The 8,584-nt window shown below is 41.0% G+C and overlaps 2 long non-coding RNA genes across 2 annotated transcripts; one reads left to right on the forward strand and one right to left on the reverse strand.

Annotated features, from left to right (window-relative positions):
* Window positions 1-3,174, forward strand: LOC119367322. The gene is made up of 3 exons (XR_005176256.1): window positions 1-91; window positions 1,675-1,755; window positions 3,155-3,174. It is a non-coding gene; the product is annotated as an uncharacterized LOC119367322 (long non-coding RNA).
* A 2,784-nt stretch (window positions 3,175-5,958) lies between these two features.
* Window positions 5,959-8,384, reverse strand: LOC119367323. Its single transcript, XR_005176257.1, has 2 exons — window positions 8,235-8,384; window positions 5,959-6,564 (listed from the first exon to the last, which is right to left on the reverse strand). It is a non-coding gene; the product is annotated as an uncharacterized LOC119367323 (long non-coding RNA).
* Window positions 8,385-8,584: the final 200 nt, after the last annotated feature.

Consider the following 8,584-nt stretch of genomic DNA (forward strand, 5'->3'; position numbering starts at 1 on the left):
GGTGAACGCCGAAAAGATTTATGCAGAACTCGAGAAGTTCAAAGAGGAGTATGCATCAAAGAAGGGTCTTCCTTACAAAAAAAGAGATATGGTTAGTTTGCCCATATTTAAATTTTGTTTTAGGATGTAGCTGCTTTTGTTATTTATCTTCGGCAACTGAACAATGGTGGCTCAGTTCATATATCTGGCTACTATTTTATTGAACTTAATTCCCGTCTTGGTCACAAAGCTAACATACTGTACCATAATTTGAAGGGAAATGACATGTACATTGAATTTATGCACAGAGAGCAGGCATGTTGTTTTATCGTTTTATAAGTGATCAAATCTTGCAGCACAAACAATCATTCAATCCAACAATGGTGTTGTTAAATTTCATACTAGTCACGGCGTGTAGAGGGTATGCGCACATATGTAGTGGTGTGAGTGTTGTGTGCACATATATTGTGGGTGCGCCTCAGACTCTTAAAGTTCATAGTAGGAGCATCATAAGTTTTTATTTTAGCCTTGTTGGTTAAACAACTAAAGAATGATGGAAATTAATAAAACTGTCTATCAGCAATCTATCCATTGATCATGCATATGAGATCAGTGGCGATTCCATGTGTAAGCTGTGGGGTCAGCTGACCCCACAGCTTTTCTGATTGCAAGCCTATTTCTATTAATATTGTGCAAAAAACTAGGACATTTTAAAGGGTTTAGTGCATTTGAACCCACAGCTTTTTGGTGCTGGCACCGCCGCTGATGAGATTGTGTCGGAACAAACTAATAGCACAACATGTGTTGTTGAGACACAAGATTGCGGCAGCTTCATGCCGCCTTAAGGAAGTCTAATGACCCTCCTACTTCCCATTTCTTTACATTGCTTGAGAGTACAAGGGTTTCTGCACTTGTACATAAACATCACAATAGCTGGTAATGTACATGTCATCATTTGATCATCTTATCCTTGTAGCATTATTTGCTTCCAGTCTAAAGCTTTGGGTGAAGGGGGGTATCTATTCGAGAAGTCCCAACCATGTTCCTTTTCTGTAATTATGGACAGTGTCGACGTTGAATTTCTTCCGATATTATGATGGTGTTGTGTGTTGTGAAAGAGGGTTGAGATGGGGTAGGATCTTGAGGGGGTGTTGTCGGGGACAACAAAGACACAGTGTTTACCCAGGATCAGGCTCCCGAAGAGGGTAATGGCGTCCCACCACCAGTTTATATTGATATGAGGGTTTTAAAGAGTACACGAATTATATTGCATCTACAAATTAGCTAGGTCTTGCAAGAATGGCTTTAGCCTTCGGCAGGGGTCGAGCCCTTATCTAGAGATATCTTCTTGGGAAACAAGTCTTCGATCTTTGCTCTTTGGTATGATGTGCTATGAGTCGACCTCCTACCAAACTAGGTAAGTTATCTCCTAGTTACAACAGGATCTAGGAGTCAGCATGTCCATCATTATCTCTTCTTCAAGTACTTACCAATAGTCAGCACTAGTTCCGATATATAACAAAGCTAGTATCCTAAATATTGATAGAAATGTATTTATATCCTTGTTAGTGACCTAGTCCACTTTATGAATAATTAACTCTTTCTGAAAGTTAGAAAAAAATGTTCATTTGAGATTTAATAGAAATGATTCATAATCTCAGTATAGAACTAATGTGTTCTTTTTCAACGGATCAGACTGATGAGATGTTCTACAACGAGAAGTGGAAAATATATAAGTATATTCGGGAGATGATTTCTTCCAATCCAAGCATTTTGGTTAGTTATCTTTATTGCATGTTTGTTATAATTTATGGAAATATTCTTTCTTGTGCATTCTGGTTAGATTTTCTTTCTTGCATGCTCGATCAAATTTATGGAGCTGTTCTTTCAGATTCTAGTTTATAGAAAATAACTTTGTATTATGGGCAGATAAGCCAGAAGCATTGCCATTTTGTTTCTTTCATTTGTGATACCGATACCCTATTTTTGTGGAATACAAGTAGTACGTGTGCAAGCAACATCTAACTATAGTGTAAAGATCTGCCAAAGGAATGAAAAAAAATATCAATAGGAATTCAATAAAATGATTTTACATTCCCAACTCAATATTAAGTATTGACTAAAAGTATATGAGTTGGGGAAAAAATTCCGCTGCTGTGTTTTTTTTAAACCGACCTAACTTCTGTAAAACTTTAGCATGAACACTTTGATTTAAAATTCCTGATGGATTTACGCAACAACGTATTTATAGATATGAAACACTTGACATCATTAGGAACACAATTGTCTTGCATGTGGATCATTGGATTAGCTTATCTGATCTTGGGCCTTAATGTTTCTTTTGAATGAACTACTTATGATTTCTAGTATATATAATGACATTTGTCCACTCCAGTCTTCCTCCCTTCTTATAAATAATATCAAGTATGTGTGTGGAATCCATGTAGACAGAAAAAGTGAAAGTTGAAGCAACAGAAAACTTGATTTTATATCACCTCAACTGAGGTTGGTGGGTCACGAACATTGATGAATCATTACATTATTGATCATCAATATTTAGTTTTTGGGTTTAAAAACGTATTATCATCATTTTGGTGTTGTCAACGAACAGTTCCAATTGTTTATTAAGATACATAGTGCTAATCTAACTTTTAAAATTGTGCTATTATACATTGAGTCGGGGGATAACTGGTACAGTACTTTGGAAGCTAAATACTACTCCCTGTGATCCAAAATAAGTGTCGCAGTTTTGAACTGAGGTTGGTTCAACCTTAGTGCAAAACTGCGACACTTAGTATGGATCGGAGGTTGTATTAAGGTTGGTGTGTCGGAACACAGATGAATCATAGCAAACCAGAATATTGTTATAAATGAGGTTGGTGTGTCGGAACACAGATGAATCATTACATTACTCATCGTTAGTATTTAGGTTTTGGGTTTAAAGATGTATTCGCAGCACTGTGGCGTTGTCAACCAATGGCTGCGATTATTTCGTAAGATACTTGGTGCTAATCTAAATACAAAATTGTGTTTTTATACATCTGCTCCTTTGGAAGCTTCCTTGATGTTTTAGAAAAGAAGCAAAGATGTCTTAGTGTGTGCTACAGTTAGGGATCTAGCTCTAGAGGTGTACGCAACTTTCACTGATTATTTGTTAATTGGGTGAAACTTGTAGCATGTGGAAACCGCTCTGTCACAGGAACTGTTAATCCAGGCTGGTGACGCTCTGGATTTGGCTAAAAATATCGTGGTAATTTCATATTTTTTGCAACTCTCTTATAACTACTTGGTGTGTACCTTTTTTTTCCTTTCATTGTGTCCTCACAGTTAACTATTTTTCGTGCATTCAGTATAGTGCATCTTACAGGCTCAAGCGGACAAGTGAAATTTCCGTGAATACGACGGAGCAGGTACTTAATGTTTTTTGTATCCATAAGGAAATGTTTTTATGTGTCTAGGAGTAAATTGCTTGTGGGGTCCTTGAACTTTCAATAATGTATTACAAAAGTGCATGCTTTAGCATTATATTTCGATTAAGGATGGGTCATTTCTGTACTCTGTTTTTCCCTCTGCTATATGCATTGAATTACTCACGATTTCACAAAACACAGATGGTTCGGATCTATGCTTCCACCTTCATGAAAACCGCCGAGGACGTCTACCATGGGAAGACCAACACGGCAACCCTCTGTTATTATCTCGACGCTCTCGGAGGTTTGGCTGCGATCAGCCACATCTTATTCGTCGACACTCTAGACGCCGTGAACGATGTACTGCTCGAAGAAGGTAAACTGAAGCACAGCCCCGACATCGACGCAGAGGCTGCTTACCGCAGGTTTGAGCAGAAACTGTCTCTTCCGGAGCGGAAGGTTTGGGCGAGGGGTTTACTGTTCAAACCATGTGAGGTACAGATATCTATATCTAGTTATGAAAGAAGTCATTCGGTCGCTCCAGGCCTTTTATTCCCCAAACGCATGCCGATCTGAAAGCCCGGGTTAATTCTGCGCTTCTTATTGCTGCTGCTGTTGTTGTTATCCCCTGCAGATTCTAGAGCAGATAGTCTGCCCTGCGACCAAGCACACGAGGCAGTTCATTGCACAGATGATTGGGCTGCGCAAGGATGCGCTAAACCAAGTCCCAGGTACGTTGGCAGCTTTTATTATTCTCCAGATATCGGGCCTGCACTGGAGAGTTTCTTCGTGATTTCGCAATGTCGTCGCTGATTTTCGTTCTCTCTTCCATTGTTGCAGATGAGCACAAAATTCGATCCGACCGGCTCTGAACGAGAACTGTGTTCGTACTATACATGCTAAGCTTAGATGCATGTATTGTTTCAGAAGGAATAGTGTGTTACCTCTATTCGGCGCCTCTGTTATGCCGGATTTCTCTTGAATTGTCGTAGTTTCATACATTATATCCTTCTGTTGAGGAATTATGTGTTTCTACTTGAGTTTATTTTTCGGGTTTGTGTGATTAATCGAGTATGGCCGTTTATATTACTACGTAGTTAAGTACTTCCTCCTTCCCAATATGTTGGGCGTATTAGGATTTAGCATGAAAATTAGCGCATCGTTTATTACAGTTTGCTTGCAATGGAATCAGCAATCTCAAGAGAACAGGGGTGCATTGGGCTGGTCTTTTTTGCTTCCTCGCACGGCTGCTGTCCTGAGGTGGTTAATGTCCGAGGACACAACAGGGATTTCTTCATTTAGTTGTATGTGTGTATGTATAGCCCCTCCGAGAGTGGACACATGCTTTTATTTCATAAAAATTGATGTAGAAGTTTCAAAAAATCCAAAAGAAATATGGTGGGTTGGGGAGGCCCCTAGAGGAGGGAAAATATCAGGTGATACCATGTCTTAGGTGCTCCCATGATACGAGCTTCTGGTCCGTTGGATCTCAGATCCAACGGCTCCTGGGAGGTTCTGAAAGGCTGCCATACTTGTTCGTAATTTTTGGACTACAAGAGGACTTTTTTGCAAAATCTCAGATCCAACGGCTCCTAGGAGCTCGTATCATGGGAGCATCTAAGGCTCGGTATCACCTGATACCTGCCCGTACACAAGTTCCTTTTCCTCCTGCGCCCCTCTCTGGTTCTCTCTAGTCCTCTAATAGAGAAGCCACGTGAGGTGCGGGGCCCCCAAGTTGCCAGAAACCAATAAAGGTCCTCGGAGGAGCATGCTTTGCCTGTGAGGAACTAACTTCGGCAGAAAGGACCTCGGATTGGAGTCCTCGGACCAAAGATCTGTTCGGAACTGAGATGTCAGGAACTCACCTACGAAGCCGATGACCGAAGAAGAAACCGCTACACTGGAGGAAGGATCGACGTCCTCAACATGAAAACTAGTTCAGGAGCTACTGATGGTTCATTGACCTGGCCTAATCGGGTACGGCGCTGGAAAAATTGGAGGGCTAGGGTTTGGTGCGACGACTCCGTCTTATATAGCTCAGAGTCGGACAAATCGGTTAGTGCAACGGTCAGTACATGATGAATGTAGAAGGTTAGCCCCTCCCTAGTTTGTATTATGATGATCAGAAATTTAAATCAGCCTTTGATTAGTGTCAAGGGAATTTCTCATCAGCATGTTGGGACAGTGCATGAATCTGGACAACTGAGGAACTTTTACATCATCAGCATGTCTGTATTTGTAAAATGAACATTAAACCCCCAAAGCCGTACTAGTTGTGATTTAGTTTGTGCAAATGTCCCCTGGATGACCATCTATTGCTTACTGCATCATCAGGTGTGCGGCAGCAGCAACAACGCTGGTGCCATCAAGGGGCGGTAGATACAGGATGCTTACTGTCAGCAGTATGCCTTGTGATGACAAACTGAACTGTGATATCACATCAACGTTAGCTAATTCACGGTTGAATTTCCATGAAAACTTTCGAGTGTTCGTTGACATCCATATCCACTGGTTGGTGGTTGACCCATTTGCCAACCCACTCACATCCCTGCCGCTCCGCAAACCGACATCACATCAAGAGGGGATTTTAAAATTTCAACACAGACTCAACTCATATGTGAAATTGACATTAAGACGACATAGGCAAGCTAGATATCGAAATACTACAGCCCGTTTAATCCTTTACTCTCCACACTAGAAACCGGGTGAACTTATAATTATCAATCACCACCCATAGCCCTTCCCTGAAGTATATTCCTCATCCCAACCTGGTTCAATTCCAGCATTTCAACCTCGGTACAGCGGCTAACACCGGGCTTTTTGGACATGACCTCCAGCTCAGCCTCAGTTAACCAGGCGACGAAGCCGTGAAATACGGTATCGAAAGTGGTGACCATGCGTGGTTTACCCGAGTCAGTGAGGTTGCTAGGGAGGAAAGACTGGAACCAGCTTTTGCGCGCACCGTCGTCCATGATATCGGCTTCTGGAGGTGGCCTCTGGATGTACACGATGTACTCCTTGTATGATGAAGAAGATGCATGTGGCATGGAAGTTGCAGCAGACAAGGGGGATAGCAAGATCGTTGCGGCGGAGAAGAGGCATAGCAAGACTGCAGCCACTATAATGTAGAATGCCTTTGCCATTTCTTCAATGTGTCGGTCCGATGTTGCGGAACCTGTCATTGAACATTTTACATATAAAAAAGGTACAATGATCAAATACTCCACAATATAAGATGTTTTGGTTAGCTGCTCTAGCTAGCCAAGAGGTCTTATACTCTGGAACAGAGGAAGTAGATCGTTAATATAGAAGGGAATTCAGCAGGAATAATGACAAGGATAAAAACACCAAGTCAGAACTGAAAAAAAAACCCTAAGCAGAACAACTTAGTAAAAATCAATTCAAATTAACTGTACCTCAACCTAGGTATAAAAGTAAATAGAAACAGCTACAGAAATAAACAACTAAACGAGAATACATTATAGTTTAGCATATATAAAACTAAAAAGGAATACACTATTACACATGCAATAATTTGCTGGTTATGCAACACAGTTGACATTCGTTTGTTAAGACTGAACACTACTTACGTATAACATCTCATCTACCAAATGGCGGCAATTCAATAACCTAGAACACATTGTCAAATCCGCTGGTGCAAACCGTAATTGAAACACACACACAAACCAAAAAAAAGATCAGAAAACAAATCCACTTGTCCACTAGAGCAACAAATTCCAGATTCATCAGTAAACGAACGCAGACTAGTCAGATTATTCAAAATCATGATTAAGGAGACAAAATTAAGATTTACTGAGCATATACATGATACGAATTAGGACAAATACATAATTACAAAAACAAATCTCGGTGACAAATTATCAGATTGTTGCATGAGGTAATTAAACCACAAAAGGCCATATGCCATAAACAAAATTTTACAGAAATATGTTCTGGAGTACAAGTACAGATCATCACACAGTTGTGTAAAAATTTAAGCAGTTAGATTCAACTACTTTGGGCATGAACTGTGGGTACACCCATAGAGGACTTACATCAAAACAGTGTGGCATCAAAACGTCAGTGCATAAACAAACTGATAATAAGTACTCCCTCCATCCCATAATATAAGAACATTTTTGGCATTAGTATAATGTAAGAAACGTTCTTATATTATGGAACGGAGGGAGTACCACTTAACAAAGGCTTTAACTGTTTAGCATACAATAGAGGAGTGACGGAGGTTAATCATAGTTGAAGAACCAAACGAGTAAAAAATGCATGTTTTCAGGAACATATTTTTTGATAAATAATATTGCATATTAAATTGTAAAAGCAGTAAATTGTCTACAACTGTTTTGTTGGCCATGTACTGGACAAAAGCATGGAAAGCACAGATCAGTAATCAGGAGGGGCGGGGGGATTGGGGATGATGCAATTGATCATCAATAATACAAGTGTACAACTCAAAGAGGCAGAACACCTGGACCCTTTGATAAAAATATACACAATTTTAGTAGTGATGCATGCTATTATCACAATATCAAGGACAGATCTGAGCAGCAGCATGAGCTGATTAATATCTGTAGCGTTTGATATGGTCGACAATTATTTATTCAATTGGGTGTCAACTCTCAACAACTTGAACTGTCTAATATGATCTGAGAATACCAACACTGCACATTCCTTAATCCTGACAGTACCTTCATAATTATACCTAGTGCTAGTGGCAACAAGAGATGTACTCCCAACAGAAATGAGCATGGCACAATCATTAACTAACTAGATCCCGACGGAAGCATCAAGACTGCAGCAGAATGGGCAAAGGAAAGGGAATGAACTCACTCTAACTGTCGCGAGGGTTGGATCTGGAGGTCGCGGGGGTGCGCTGGCGCGGCGGCTCGTCGCGGGCAGCGGCGGGAGCGCGGCCGCCTGCAGCTCGTCGCGGGCGCTGGGGAGCGGCGAGCCGGCGAATCGTCGCTGGTGGACGCGGGCGCCGGCAGCCAGCGAGCGGCAGTTTTCCCTCCTGCGTCGCCGCGTGCGTGCAGGAGGCGGCGCGTCCGGAGGTGCGTTGCAAATTTTCGGATTTCTTCCTCACCAGTCCTTCCCTGAACAGGTTTTTTCGTCTTTTGGTTCGTTTTTTCCTTTTCTTTTGTCTTTCGTCTTTCTTTTCTGTATTTTTCTTTTTATTTTTT

This window comes from Triticum dicoccoides, chromosome 2B, assembly GCF_002162155.2.
Source record: "Triticum dicoccoides isolate Atlit2015 ecotype Zavitan chromosome 2B, WEW_v2.0, whole genome shotgun sequence".
Classification (NCBI taxonomy): domain Eukaryota; kingdom Viridiplantae; phylum Streptophyta; class Magnoliopsida; order Poales; family Poaceae; genus Triticum; species Triticum dicoccoides.